The 15,157-nt window shown below is 42.0% G+C and overlaps 1 protein-coding gene and 1 long non-coding RNA gene across 2 annotated transcripts in view; one reads left to right on the forward strand and one right to left on the reverse strand.

The window, feature by feature from the left end:
- Positions 1-15,157, forward strand: part of RUNX2 (RUNX family transcription factor 2) — a gene marked incomplete at its 5' end in the record, with an annotated part of 233,366 nt that overhangs the window by 98,191 nt on the left and 120,018 nt on the right. The window lies entirely within an intron of this gene.
- Positions 14,444-15,157, reverse strand: part of LOC121029529 (uncharacterized) — an 894-nt gene continuing 180 nt past the window's right edge. Inside the window, exon 2 of the long non-coding RNA XR_005789761.1 lies at positions 14,444-14,779. This is a non-coding gene — a long non-coding RNA (uncharacterized LOC121029529). The remainder of the gene's footprint in view (positions 14,780-15,157) is intronic.

Here is a 15,157-nt window from a genome sequence, read left to right on the forward strand (position 1 = left end):
TCACCAAAAGTACTGGAGGTAATTTTTTAGTGACACGGTGGCTTCTGTGGTTCAGTGGGATCCGAGAAGAGGGTGGAGGCAGTTTAACTGAGGAAGCCAGACTTTTAGTTTCATTGTCACTGAAGATTCTTCGTGTTATTCTCAGATATGTCCGTCAGTGAATTCATTGTGCCTCTGTCGGCCCCTGTGAACAAAGTGTCCGTCCACACATCTCAGAATTTTCTGCAAGGAGTGAGTTAATGTCTGCCCAGGGATTTGTTGTTCTTAGGACTTATAGCAAAGAAAGCTTGCCTTACCTGATAACTGCCGGTGGAGAAACGAAGTTGTGTCCTTAGCTTCCAATCAGTAGAAACGTACTATTTTTATTTTGATCTCTCCTATACACGTTTTAGAATGGATACTTTATTTTTTTAGAGCAGTTTTAGATTTACTGAAAAATTAAGCATAAAGTAGAGCGGGGATATATCCACCCCCACCCCCCCAACCGCCATTTTGTCTTATTAGTCACATCTTGCATTTGTGTGGTGCATTTGTTACAACTGATACACCAATATCGATACGTTATTCTTAACTGAAGTGCATGGTTTATGTTATGTTAACTCTCAGCATTGTGCACTTCTGTGGTTTTTTTTTTTTTTCAAATACACAATGCCATGTATGCAGCACTATAGGGTCATTCAGAATAGTTTCATTGCCCTAACAATCCCCTGGGCTCTACCTGTCTATACCTACCTACCTGCTCCTATGGCCCCTGGAAGTCATCTTTTTCCTGTCTCTCTACTTTTGCCTTTTCCAGAATGTCGTATAATTGGAATCATGCAATCTGTAGCCTGACTTTCAGACTGGCTTCTTTCGCTTACTTAACCATGTGCCTTTAAGGCCCCTCCATATCTTGTCATGACCCGATAAGTCACTTCTTTTCACCGCTGGGTACTGTTCTATTGTGAGGACGTTGTTGTACTTTTTAAAACCTCAAAGCCACTCTCGCAGCACCTGGAATACCCCCATCCCAATTTGTTTTGTCACTGACTTCGTCAGTGAGATTTCTTTTTTTAGAAAGCATTTCATCCATTCCTTCCTGGGGAAACACGATTGTGGTTGTCCATCCCTTTGGTCCATTTTTTTTTTTTTTAATTAAGATTTTTCTTTAGTTTTATCCATAGACAGCTTACCAAACATTTACATTTAGGTGATGATTCTTAACAATTCAAGAACGGGAGAGACCCAACTGAAAAAAAAAAAACCAAAACAACCCATTTATCTGGCTACTTCACTGCCTCCCCAGATATTCAGCTCTGCCTAGGTAAAGGATGCTCCTTTTCTCTAAGAATGCCTGGCGTTCCTTAAGTAAGCTGCACTGTTTCCCACTCCACACTAGCCCTTTTCTCCACCAAGGCCCCGCCCATCTTTGTCAGCCACCTCTTTCCTAGAAGGAATCCCTTCCCCAACCATCACTTTCCTCCAAGTTTATTACTCTCCCTACACCCGTCCATTTCTCATCTCCCTGCTTTGGACACACCTCTAATGTGTGCCCCCCTTCCTTTAGCACGATAATCTGCGTCCATGCCTTTCCCCTTCTATAGGAGGTAAGCGTCTCACTGTCAAGGACCGTGACTGTGTTGTACATATTCTTGAACTCTTATAACCCAGCACAGTTTTGGGCATATAGTATGTGCTCAGTAAATCTTTAATGAGACAAATAGTAGTGGGAAAGAAGATAGAAAACTACAGGAAGATAGACATGTAGAAGAAATAAGGATAGAAGAAAGGGAAAAAGAAGAAAGATTTTGTTCACCTGGAACAACAAAGAAAGGGTGAAACAAGAGGGACTTTTATTGCTGATAAGGACAGGAAATAGCACAGTATGAGTGTGCATAAGCAGTATATATTTTTATCTCCAAGCCTTTCTGCAATGTGTTTCATATTTAGAACACATAGCAAGACTGCATCTGTTTCCAGAACTTGCCGCTAACAGTTGGTAATAATGCCAAAACATACTTTCGTTCCAGCTTGAAACCAAATGATCAAGTAGAATTTTTGATTTCTAATTTAGAGTCTGACATTCATTCTAGCCATCATGCAATAAAGTGCCAAAAGTCTTTTCTGAGAAAATAATAGAAATCCTATCAGCTAAGCTGTAAATTGAAGCTCAAAGCAAAAGATCCGGTTTTGTGACAGCATTTCTCACAAAGTCTTACCTTTCTCCAGACCGACCTTCCTTCTCCCCCATCCTCCCTGCTCTTTAAGCCCTTGCTGTGTGATAGGGTCTCATGTCACCTCACTGTCCTGGTCAGTGGTCTCTGGGCACGCCAGAGTTTGTCAGCGTCCCTCTTTATGCCTGGTGCCCAGAACCAAACTCCCTTATTGTGGCCTCTGTCAGCCTCAGCGGAGGGGGCCTCAGTGCTTTGGTGACCACGTTACATTGTTCTCTCATGTTTGCCATTTTTTTTGTCAAACTGCATTGCTCCAATTGTTTTCCTTTCACGGTTGTTTTGGTTTGTTGTTTGTTGTTTTTTGTCGTTGTTTGTTTTGTTTTTCAGATCCAAGTCTGATCATATATAGTTACTCCTGTTCGGTTTTATCTTACTTCATTCTTACCTTATTCACGTCTTAACTTGATTGTTACTTCATTCCTGCCTGGGATGACCTTTTGGGGTTTTTATAACCTCACCCAATATACAACAGATAGCCTCTTGCATTCCCTCCAGCCTGGGATGTCTTTCTTCAGTTTATGTCAGTCATTTCAAGTCTGCTCAGCAGACACTTGGTACATAATTATCGTGTGCTCAGGCAGGCAACACACAGAAGCAAAACTGAAGACATCATCCGTGCTTAGGAGATGACGTAATACACATACGACCCAGTTACATTGTGACGCCAGCTCCGGTAGATGCCAGAATGTGCAAAAATGCTCGGGAGTTTAGTGACAGGCCATCTCTTTGGCCCTACCACATGAGCAACTTAAGGCCTCTCCTTAGGAAATTAAAAAAAAAAAAAAATAATTCCATTCTGCTAGATTCTACTTTCACTCTGAATCACTTCAACAATTACATTTTCAGCTGGAGAAAGAAATTTCCACTCGTTGGCATGTGTGGTTTCATAACATTTCTTAAGATATGGCAAGAATATATACAAAATCTCATCTTGGGGCGCCTGGGTGGCTCAGTCGGTTGAGCGGCCGACTTCGGCTCAGGTCATGATCTCGAGGTCTGTGGGTTCCAGCCCCACATCAGGCTCTGTGCTGACAGCTCAGAGCCTGGAGCCTGTTTCAGATTCTGTGTCTCCCTCTCTCTGACCTTCCCCCATTCATGCTCTGTCTCTCTCTGTCTCAAAAATAAATAAACGTTTAAAAAAAGAAAAGCTGTCTTTTTAAAAAAAAAAAAAGAAAAAAAAATCTCGTCTTTTCCTAGCTAGAGTGGAAGTTCCCTTAGGCCGAGGACCTGGCCTGCTAATCCTTTGCTATCTGACTGTGAGCCTAGTCTTGTGGTCTGCCTGTATGGGGAGTACTTGCTCATGGCCGAAGGGTCTGTCCAATAGTGCTCCCTGCTTTCGGGTTGCTTACACCGTAACTGTTGTTAGGAATTGCTAATAGGTCTAGAAGTGGGATTGGTAGGAGACTAATGACAATTGCCATTTTTTTTTTTAATTTATTTTTTTAATTTACCTCCAAGTTAGTTAGCATATAGTGCAACCATGATTTCAGGAGTAGATTCCTTAATGCCCCTTACCCATTTAACCCATCCTCCCCCCGCCCCCACCACAACCCCTCCAGGAACCCTCTGTTTGTTCTCCATATTTAAGAGTCTGTTATGTTTTGGCCCTGACAACTGCCATTTCTTAATTTCATATTTCGTATGCACAAACACGGTCCTAGCATGTGTTTATATTATAGAATTTTTACTGTCTCTTATTGTATTTACTTGTTAAATTTATTGAGAGAGAGAGAGAGAGAATGGGGGAAGGGCAGAGAGAGGGAGGGAGAGAGAGAGAATCCCAGTCAGGCTCCACACTATCGGTGTGGAGCCTGACGTGGGGCACCGTGTCCCAAACTGTGAGATCGTGACCTGAGCCGAAACCTAAGAGTCAGATGCTTAACCAACTGAGCCCCCCAGGCACCCCTACTATCTCTTTTAAAGTGAAGCAACATTTGTTAGTCTTACGCTGTAACATACATATATGTATGTATTCACCTGTTCACTACATTGAGAATGAATATACATGTAAATATTCTTGACAGGTCTAGTATTTGGGATGTTAGTTAATATTAGCCAAACTACCACTTTAACTTCTCTCAGGAAAAACAGGCCCCACTGAAACCGCCCCCCCCCCCCCAATGTCCTACTATTATTTTGTTACTTCAGTCAGCGTTGATTTCTCAGGAAATCTGCATTGATCACTGCTGGTGGAAAGGGGAAAGAGACGCTGCATGATTATTTTAAGTTTGGTTTTATATTTATTAATATGTAGAAATAGTTATGAGGGGCAACTTAGAAAGGTATCATTGAAAGAGGTGACTAAACAAGTAAAAAGTTGACATATAATTAAAAAACCTATAGGAATCATTCCTAGTGACCCATGGGGGAAAGAAAAAAAAAATCCTATAGGATAAAATACAAATGACAGCACTTTATTTATGTATGTATTTATTTATTTATCTTATTTATTTATTTATTTTCAAATGACAGCACTTTGAGTTATTCACAGTCCTTTTTAGACAGCATTTTATTTTGAACAGTTCAAAGTCCTTTTCAGTCTCCCTTTTTCTTTGTTTTCTTAAAAAATGAGTAGGCAGGATATATTATTCAATTGGGTCAGAATTGGTTCGAGGTAAATCTCGGATCCCATCTGACGGTACTACCGTCTAATTTTTTTTTTTTTCTTTTTTACGTGACTCTCACGAAATTCATGAATCTCCAATCCATGACCGTCACGTCAATAAAATTCTGCTTAGGTACCAGTGTCCCTGAATATCTCAAAGGATTTCTTATGCAGGAAGGTGTCATCTTTTCCAGAGGGACTTTGGCCTTGAGTGATAAACTTAGAAATGCAGTCAAGCATGGCAGACTGGAACAAGACTGACGGTTCTATATCCAGAGTTCACCGCTCTGTCTCTGATCAAAATGGACGCTGTTCCAGCTCCCTGTTGTAATTCGTGATAATGCCATAGTTAATGGAATAATAATAACAAATATAATAATACTTATAAACACTCCACCCTGTGCCAAGGAGAGCAGTGATTCATGATAAATCAGTAATAAACCCATTGATGTGGTCACATTAAATCCATACATAATTAAGAAGAACCCTTTCTAAACAAAAGCCACCGAAGGAATTAAAATAGGCTCGGAAAAGAGGAAAAAGTCTGATAATAGTGTTGTGGTACTCATCATTAAAAAAAAAAAACAAACCTGTAAGCTTCCAAACTATACCTTAGGAAAACAGTACATGCTCAGTTTTGCTTAAGGGTACAGTGGAGAGTCGACCTGAAAGATTCTGAAAAAGAAAGAGATTGGCCTTCTGGGCAGTTAACAACAGAAATAACAGAAACAACAGAAAGTTATTTTTCTGACCTTAGAAGTTCGTAGGTGTCACAGGTACTGTACCTTTGAAGCATTACTAGTGTCTTGTTTTTTGGTCTGCTCTGACAATCTCTGTCTTTTAATTGGTGCATTTAGACCACTGACATTCAAAGTGTTGGATTGACATGGTTGGATTACTATCTATCATATTTGTTACTATTTTTTATTATTGCCCTGTTTTTTATCCTATTTCTTGTCTTTCACTCCTTTTTAAAGTTATTTATTTATTTTGAGAGAGAGAGAGAGAGAGAGAGAGCGAGCACAGGGGAGCGGCAGAGAAAGAGGGAGAGAGAGAATCCCGGGAAACCTCCACACAGACAGCATAGAGCCTGATGCAGGGCTCAAACTCATGAACCGTTGAGATCATGACCTGAGCCGAAACAGAGTCGGATGCTTAACCGACTGAGCCACCCAGGTGCCCCTCTTCCACTCTTTTTCTACCTTTCGTGGTTTTAGTTCAGCATTTTATATGATTCTATTATCTCTCCTTTCCTAGCATATCAGTTATGCTTCTCTCTTTACCCTCTTTTCATGGTTATCCGAGTTTGCAATATACATTTACCACTACTCCCAGTCTACCTTCACTAACACTATAGCAGTTCATGGATAGATAGTGTGAGTACCTTATAACCTATAAACATCTGTGTATATGTTTTATGTGGACATAACTTTTCAGCTTCATTGGGTGAATGCCAAGGAGTGCAGTTGCTGGATCACGTGGTAAGAGTGTATTTACTTTTGTAAGAAGCTGCCAAACTGTTTCCCAAAGTGGCTGTGCCATGTTGCATTCCAAAGCAGCAATGAATGGGAGTTCCTGCTGCTTTATGTAATCTCTTTGTGCCTTTATATCTAAAGTGGGCTTCTTGTAGATTACGTACAGTTGGATTTTTTGATCTACTCTTAACAATCTCTGTCCTAAATGGTGCTCAATGATCATTGATGTTCAAGTGCGTAACGATACTGTTGGGTTAATAGTTGGATTAACATTGGAAGGGTTAGTAAAACCTCAGATGACCTGTTTAATCCAGCAGATGATTAGAGCACTTAAATTGGGACATACACCCCCAAAATTGGATTGAACCCAACCCTGATAAAATAGCAGCTGCTTGGGGTGCCTGGGTGGCTCAGTCGGTTAAGCATCCGACTTCAGCTCAGGTCATGATCTCACAGTCCGTGAGTTCGAGCCCCGCGTCAGGCTCTCTGCTGACAGCTCAGAGCCTGGAGCCTGCTTCGAATTCTGTGTCTCCCTCTCTCTCTGTGTCCTTCCCCTGCTCATGCTCTGTCTCTCTCTGTCTCAAAAATAAATAAAAACATTAAAAAAAAATAGCAGCTGCTCAATAAAATTGTGTTGCATTGGTTTGGTTTATTAGAAAATACTCCTTCCAAGGCCCAGGCATATAGCACAGTGATCAAACACTCATAGCATCACTTGCAACATGCTGGAAACAGCGCTTTGCTGGAAATTGAGGAACCTGAGTTTTGAGCAGCTCACTTAAGTTTTCTATGGGTCTTAGGTTCCTTGTGTGTGAAATGAGCGAGTTGGGCTAGATACGCTCCAGGGTGCATCATAAAGCTCTGAATGTCTGTGATTCTAAAATAAGTCCCGAAGGGGTGGGTTTTCTCTCAGAAACATTTAGGAATCAGCAGATCAAAAATCTACATACCGCCACCCATAGCAAAAATAAAAGCTAGCATAGTACTTGGGTTATGAACTAAATTAGTAGGAATAACTACTGTAGGTGTCAAGAAAAGTTTGTCTTGTGTTTCAGTTGATTCTGTTGAGAAACAATCTAGGATCAGGTGAATTAGTGCCAAAGACCTTGACACTTGACCACAGGTGACTTTGTATTTAACGTGAAGCCTCTTACGCTTGCATGTGTGTCTGAGTCTGCAGAGAGATTTTGAAACCACGGCTTTATTAAAATTTAAAAAAAAATGATTGACATTTTATATACCTTTGCATGGTTTTATGTGACTTATCTAACCTGGGGTTGGTTATAATGAAATACAATTTATCTTACTGGAGAACTGAGAATCTTACCCGCTAACAGTTATGAAAACAAAAGAACAGGTGAACTCTATTAATAATAGGCTAAATGGGATGTGAGGACCAGACTTTCTATATTAAAGAAATAATATAGTTAGAAAAAATATCATTAGAATTATAACAAGAAGTTCCTTTTAGTGAAACATTGCTATCATAGTACTTTATGACCACATGATAAAAGTCTTCATTAATACAAATTATTGTCAACATTAAATCCACTCGTTGATTGAGACTGTTCTGGTCACCAGAGATACAGTGATGGGTAAGACAGAAAAGCTCAGGGAACTTTCTCTGCTGACATACGATATAGTCATTAAACAGTCTTTGGAGCCAGACTCTGTGGGTTTCAATCTGGGCTTTTTGACTCACTTGCTATGTGATCTTGGGACTATTACTTAGCTTGTCTGTACCACAATTTCCTCATCTGTGAAATGGGCTAATAATAATAATAATAATAATAATAATAACAATACCACTAACTTTAGAAGGTTGTTATGAGGACAAAAGGATAAAGTACATAAAGCTCTTAGAATAATGCCTGGTAATACATGTTAGCTATTATTGGGGAAGGGTAGGCAATTGAAAATGAGAAAATATTACCTAGGGATATGTGCTGTAAAGAAAGTAAAATAGGGTATTGTTATGAGGAAGCTTACTGCAGACAGCAGAGAAGGCCAGAGCAAGGGCCCTGAGGTGGGGAGAAGAATGTCTGGTGGCTGGAGTGGGTAGAAGATGAGATGAAATCAGAGAGATTGCTACTCCGGGTCATGCTGGTCCTCTGCTGGTCAGGAGCAAAGGTTTGGGTTTGCTGGTCCGAGCAGCCATGAGCCATAGGCAGATCCTTTTTTTTAAAATTTTTTTTAAAGCTTATTTATTTATTTGGAGAGAGAGAGCAGAGAAGGGGCAGAGAGAGAGAGAGAGAGAGAGAGAGAGAGAGAGAGAATGGAAGAATCTCAAGCTGGCTCTGTGCTGTCAGTGCGGAGCCCGACATAGGGCTCGAATTCATGAACTGTGAGATCATGACCTGAGCTGAAATCAAGACTGAGCCATCCAGGCGCGCTCCTGCCATGGGCAGATCTTAAGCAGAATCGTGATATAAATGGATTTCTAGTTTCAAAATGTCACTCTGGCTGTTGGGGGGAGAGCTGTGTAAGAGTATGGGGGAGGAAGCAGCAGTGTTTTTGGGAGGCGGTGGCAGTCACCCTGGTGGGAGGAAGGTGGCTTCCGCTTGCCTGAAAGTGGTGAGGACAGAGACACTCTGGACGGGAGCGGGTGTTTTGCCTGGATCATGAAAATGTGTTAGCCGTGCTTGTCCCCAGCTGTTGGTCTACTTTAAAAGGAATAATACTACATCTTATAAAATTTTAGTTAACCTTTAGACATTGTTCATACACCCCAGAGCGAAGTGGTAATTCAGGAATCGCTTGAGTTATTGGGTGAATACAAAACCACCAACCTGGAAAATTCAGGCCAGAAATCCATTTAGAGAGCTGAAATACTTGGTTCGGTTGTTTTCATTGACACATTAATCTGATTATTTCCAGGAGCTCCCCTTCCTTGGCACTGTGCAAACACAGATTTCAGTGCAGTGAAGCACAATGATTAGATTAATTTGGGGGAACCACCGGCATTGTATGTTCTTCTCACCCTCTTCAAGTATAGGTAGTACGTTTTCAATGTCTTTGATAGCTTTGATGCACACCCATTCCTTTTACTCCTTTAAGACGGAATGAAATGCGGGGCGCCTGGGTGGTTCAGTCGGTTGAGCGTCCGACTTCGGCTCAGGTCATGATCTCGAGGTCTGTGGGTTCCAGCCCCACGTCAGGCTCTGTGCTGACCGCTCAGAGCCTGGAGCCTGTTTCAGATTCTGCGTCTCCCTCTCTCTCTCTCTCTGCCCCTCCTCCACTCACGCTCTGTCTGTCTCTATCTCTCAAAAATGAATAAACATGAAAAAGAAAAAAAAGAATAAAATGAAAATCACCACACTGGTGTGACCAAGCTGGCTATGCAGGTGCTTATACCCAGAAGCGTGCAGCAACAGTCCTGCAGCGAGGAGACCCCTGAGCAGGAGCCGGGGGGTGAGTCACGTCTGGTTGGCCAGCTAATATCTTGCCATATGAGCAAAGTAAAGCCAGGGGAGGCGCGAGTGCTTGTCCTCCCTGTGAATGGGAAAACCACCTAGAACAGCTTCTTCCCAGAGGATTGAGAAACGGGGGCATATCTTAAATTGGAAAGAACTTGAATCAGTAGAATGTGCTAAATACGCACTGAGGGTGAAGGAGGAAGCTTTAAATAGCCGAGCCAATTAGTCTACGTGTTGCAGTCAGCTGTCGCGCCCTTCCGGGATTCTTTCATGGTGCCCTGTGCCTTAAAAAGAGATAGCCTCACCCCCACCCCCACCCCCAACCTTCAACTAGGGACTCTAGAAGTTAGCTTCAAGATCTTGTGAAGATAAGAGCAATTCTGTACATTTCCTGTTTGAAAAGCAACAAAAGCCTGACTCTCCGTGGACATCTGCTGCTTCTTGGAATCCGAGGCGCAGAGGTCCGCATGCTGAAAACTCACATCGCTATTTTTCAAGAAAAGAAGGAAAGTGGTAAAATCCAGGTCTTAGGAGCAGTGACCCAATCTACTTAAAATGTATTTGAGGGATCCATCTTGGGTTTTAGAACCGCAGAGGACTCAAAACAAGATCAGCCTCTCATAACATGGGAGATGTTATCAGAAGTCCAAGGGCTCTGAGAACTTTACAGATTGGAATTCTGGGTAATAGGTTGGCTGTTTCTTTGGCGCTCAAACCTAGTTTTTAAGCCTTCTCCCCGGCTTTGTCATTAGGAATGGAACAGTAAAGGAGAATAGAAGCCAAAGTTTCAGTGTAAGGAGGAGGCAAATCTAGATTGAGAAACAACGGGTAACAAGCCACTGGGGGGAAAGGAAAAGTCACTGTGAAAGGAGTAAACTTTAAGAACAGCGTACTCTACTAGAAAGAGGGGTGTTTTCTCCCCAGGAGCCAGGAGTTCTAAATCCCTATGGTACCAATGTGTGTAATTAATTTTCTTCTTCAGTTGAGGGGTGGTCTTGATCATGCTCATGCTTAATTAAGCCTCGGGTACTGTTCTTTTTCGCTACCACACTGCAGTATAATATTGCAGATCACAGAACTGGTGACTAGACAAAACTAGGACCTTAGGGCTAGAAAACTGGAGCCACGGTTACGTTTCAGCCCAGGCACACGCTTCCCAAGCCAGTATTCAAAGTGCCAGCTTTGGGCGTGCAAAGCCACGGCTCCCTGGGTCCCCGAAGATGGCTAAGCTGCGAAAGTGACTTTCCTGCTCTTCTTTGCCAGGTTGCCTGGTGCCTAAAAGAGAAAAACTGTTTCCCCAAAGTGAACTCCACCCCCAAGGGTCTTCTTGCCATCATTTAATAACAAAGTCACCTCTCAACGTATAAATAGTAGAACTTCTAGTTAAAAGTTGGAAACCAATCTTTCCAGAAGTTTATAGTTTTTTTAACATTTATTTTTGAGGGAGAGAGAGAGAGTGAGCAGGGGAGGGGCAGAGAGAAGAGGGAGACACAGAATCTGAAGCAGGCTCCAGGCTCTGAGCTGTCAGCACAGAGCCTGACATGGGGCTCGAACTCACGGACTGCGAGATCATGACCTGAGCCGAAGTCGGATGCTCAACCAGCTGAGCCACCCAGGCGCCCCTAGAAGTTTATAAAAATCACATCAGCTGTACCACTTAGGTTATGTAAAATGCAATGCTTGAGGTAAAGGTCTTCAGCTGCCCACAGACGTGGCAGGTAAGCTCTAACGCATATAAAAAGCACGCTGGCATTGAGGGAAACGGGATGAATAAAGAGATCTGTACAAACACACTCAGAGTTAGGACTGTGGATTCACCCGCAGCATCACACTGGAGGTGAGGAGGTCTGTGGCCCAGTGTAGCTAGGTGACAGGTGGATTCCAGCAACAGGGTGGGCTGCTGTCTCATAGGATGCCGGCCTGAAGGCTGGGTCAGCTGAGAGAGGTGGAAACTTGGGCAGGTGTCATGGAGCGTGTGAAGAAAAACTAAAGACACCACCAGGAAGGAGGAGGCATCCTCAGGGGGAAGCTTGAATTCTTCTACTGCTCTAATTCGGGAACTCCAGAGAGCAAGGAAGTTGAAAAGACTCAGGACACTTGGGTCATCTATAACAGGGGCTTTTTTGATGTCAGAAATTAAAGCTTCTGGATATATGTATGTGTGTGTGTGTGTGTGTGTGTGTATGTGTGTGTGTATATATATATATATATATATATATATATATATATATATATATATAAAACACCATGTATTCTAAGACAAATTCCGTGCTGAGGAAAATGGAAAATGGGGTGAATTATAGCAACTGAGTCCAAAGGGGATAGTAAAATCTTAGCATTAATAATGATAATAATATCCAGATAGTATTTTAAGTATGTGGAAAACACTTTTCATAGACATTGTCTCGTTTAATCACTGTTAACAGCTCATTGGAGTGTAGATACTACTGTAGTCTCTATTTTGCCAGTAGGAAATTGGGGATCTGAGACCTTCAGAGACTAGACCTAGGTCACATAGTCAAAGACCAGGAGAGTCAACCCTCAGCCCCAAGTCTTTTGGTTCCAAACGTGTTTCCTCACTATGCTTTGTCCTAACAGTCTCCCCATATCAGAACCAGACTTTGCTACAGAGCCTGCTGGGTATCATCCCGGGAGGGAGTTCCATTGCATTGGTCTTTCCAGCCTACACTTGGGGGACATAACACCAGCAATCCTTACTAAATTGCTGACGTTCATACTTTATACAGGTCAGGGTACCCAAAATAAAGTAAAACTCACTGAGTTCCTGCCAGAAATAACAGTGGAAACAGCCCACCCCCTAATTTTATAAATCTCAATTTTATTCGAGAGATTAAAAATATACATATTAATGAAATCTTAAAACCTCAAAGTACGTATTTTTATATGTTGGACAGGAAAACCTAAGCTACTTAAATTATGCATAACTATACCTCCTATCCTGCAAGAATTGGAAAGGTTGATGTAAAATGTTAATTTGTTTTAATTTCAGGTAGTTCAGATCAAAACAACTTGACGAATCCAGAACAAGGAGCTAAAGAGAAATAGCTCACTTCGTATTTCTCATCAAATGTGTGAGCCTAAAGCTAATTTTAACCCTCTTTACTGCTCAATTTGACGATGAAAAAGCTTTTGTAAGAAGTGTTCCCATTTTCTTTAGGCCTCCATTGCAAACTGTCATTGACAGTTACATTTGTGTGTGTGTGTGTGTGTGTGTGTGTGTGTGTGTGTGTGTGTGTAAAAGTATTCCCTATTTTCTAATTGACATTTGTTATCTGGAGAGAAAACCTGGGTATTTTTTGCGCGCAGTGGATATACCTCATTTAAAACAACCCTGAGGGGGCACCTGGGTGGCTCAGTCGGTTGAGAGTTTGACTTCGGCTCAGGTCATGATCTCACAGCTCGTGAGTTCGAGTCCCGTGTCGGGCTCTGTGCTGACGGTCAGAACCTGGAGCCTGCTTCGGATTCTGTGTCTCCCTCTCTCTCTGCCCCTTCCCCACTCACATTCTGTCTCTCTCTCTCTCAAAAATAAATAAACATTAAGAAAATTAAAAGGAAAACCCTGAGATACTATTTTTTAATGAATGGGCACCTTTCTTTAGAGGAACAGTGTTTCTAATAGAACTTTTGAAGGTATGTTTGGAATTCTTCAGGTTGCCTCACATGTAGCAGAATCAGAATTTTGGAGCTAGAAACCCAGGGAGATGATTTAGTTAAATTGTCATTCTTACTGACAAGGAACGTGTGGGTCAGGGAGGGGAAGGGACTCCTCATGGCTGCCTGCTCGCCTGGGACAGTGCTGTGACCAGAACCCAAATCTCTGGCTGATAGTCCAGTGCTCTAGAATGGTTTTCTCCTGCTACATTTCTAATAGGCTGCTGACATTTTTTTCTGTTACTGCTGCACACGGATGGCCCCTTGTGATCTGAAGAAGAAAAAGAGCTACCCTTAAATTATCTCCTCCTTCTTGGCTCTTTCCTCTTTTACCCTGAAATTAAATCCTTATGAAGAAACTGAATAGATTTTGCCCTGGCTTGGTGACAGTGTCATCTCTCTTGACCAGTCATCGGCTGTTTTGGTCCACATCTGGAAGAGACTCGGTACACTGTATTCTCGGGCTGGGAACAGTCGGACTGGGGTTTGTCCGTGGCAGGCAGAGAATTGTTTGAGAAGGAGCTACCACTGGGCTACTGTTTGTCCCACAGCACACAGAGCAGACCAGGCCCGCTTGCTCACTCTCTTTTTTTTTTTTTTTTAGTGTGTGTAGGGGGTGGTCATCAAAACAAGTAGCTATTCTCAGACACCTTAATAAATAATTAGGTATGTCTGTTTACACTTGGGAGACAGAAGGCTTCACATCCCAAAGAAATTCAGGGAGTCTGGGAGCAGCCACAAACAGATGTTGAAAATGTCCATTTGTGGCAAGTTTTATGACTATAGCACCAGAAGTATGCATGGAGGATGAAACCCCTCTGAAGGGGTGTGTGTGTGTGTGTGTGTGTGTGTGTGTGTGTGTGTGTTATCAAGTGGAGTAGAAAGTGAAAGGAGATCTTCCCTGCCCCCCCCCTCCCCGATTTGCTCTAGTATTTGTTTATCTCCTACAACAAGGAAAAAGTTCACTATTATTTGGCTTTGGCTGTTTGAAGGCTTTTGCCAAATGCTTAACAATCTGTAGGGTTTGATTTCTCTCAAAAAAAACCACTTTGAGAACAAGGCTCTATGTAACTAAGATATGTTTGTTTTTGTTTAAATCACTCAGAAGAGAAATCATCTCTTGTCCATTGTTAAAAGAGAGGTTTCAATCAAAGGAAAATTCTACATATTCTAAAATATACAAACAGCTCTTTGAAACTGATGCCAAATCAAACTCTAAAAGGGACGTTTCTCTTGCAGAAGTTTTGAGTTAATTCCGTGTGCGAGGCTTGAGTGGAAAAACTCTGAGACCGTCAGAGGAACCAGTTTCTGTAACACCGCGTTTGGATTCGGAAGTTGTATGAGGGGCTTTGTCTCAGGATAGGGTGAAGTCTCTTGTACGCGGTTTTAGGCTCAACTCTAGAAACAAAGCAAGAGAAATACTTTTCAGAGTGAGTCAGTTTTTCAGTTAAATAAAACTTAGTAGTTTGTTTCCTGATGTTACTGGATCCGAACCTCCAATGGGAGAAGGTGTGCCTGTCATCACTTTATAAAAAAAAAACAAACTTCAATTGAAATGTTCCCCTGTTGTTAAAGAAATACCGTCCTTTGGCCTATCATGATTTCTAATAGGATGAAAAATAGTGGATGCTAATGAGACGAGCCCAGTGGGGAAAAGGGACACAAATTGGAATAGGCAGAAACCAGAAGGCATACATAGAGTGCAGTAAGGGTATTCCCATCTCTTTTTACACACACACACACACACACACACACACACACACACACACACACACA

This window comes from Herpailurus yagouaroundi, unplaced genomic scaffold, assembly GCF_014898765.1.
Source record: "Herpailurus yagouaroundi ecotype Mexico unplaced genomic scaffold, PumYag 139, whole genome shotgun sequence".
NCBI lineage: Eukaryota > Metazoa > Chordata > Mammalia > Carnivora > Felidae > Herpailurus > Herpailurus yagouaroundi.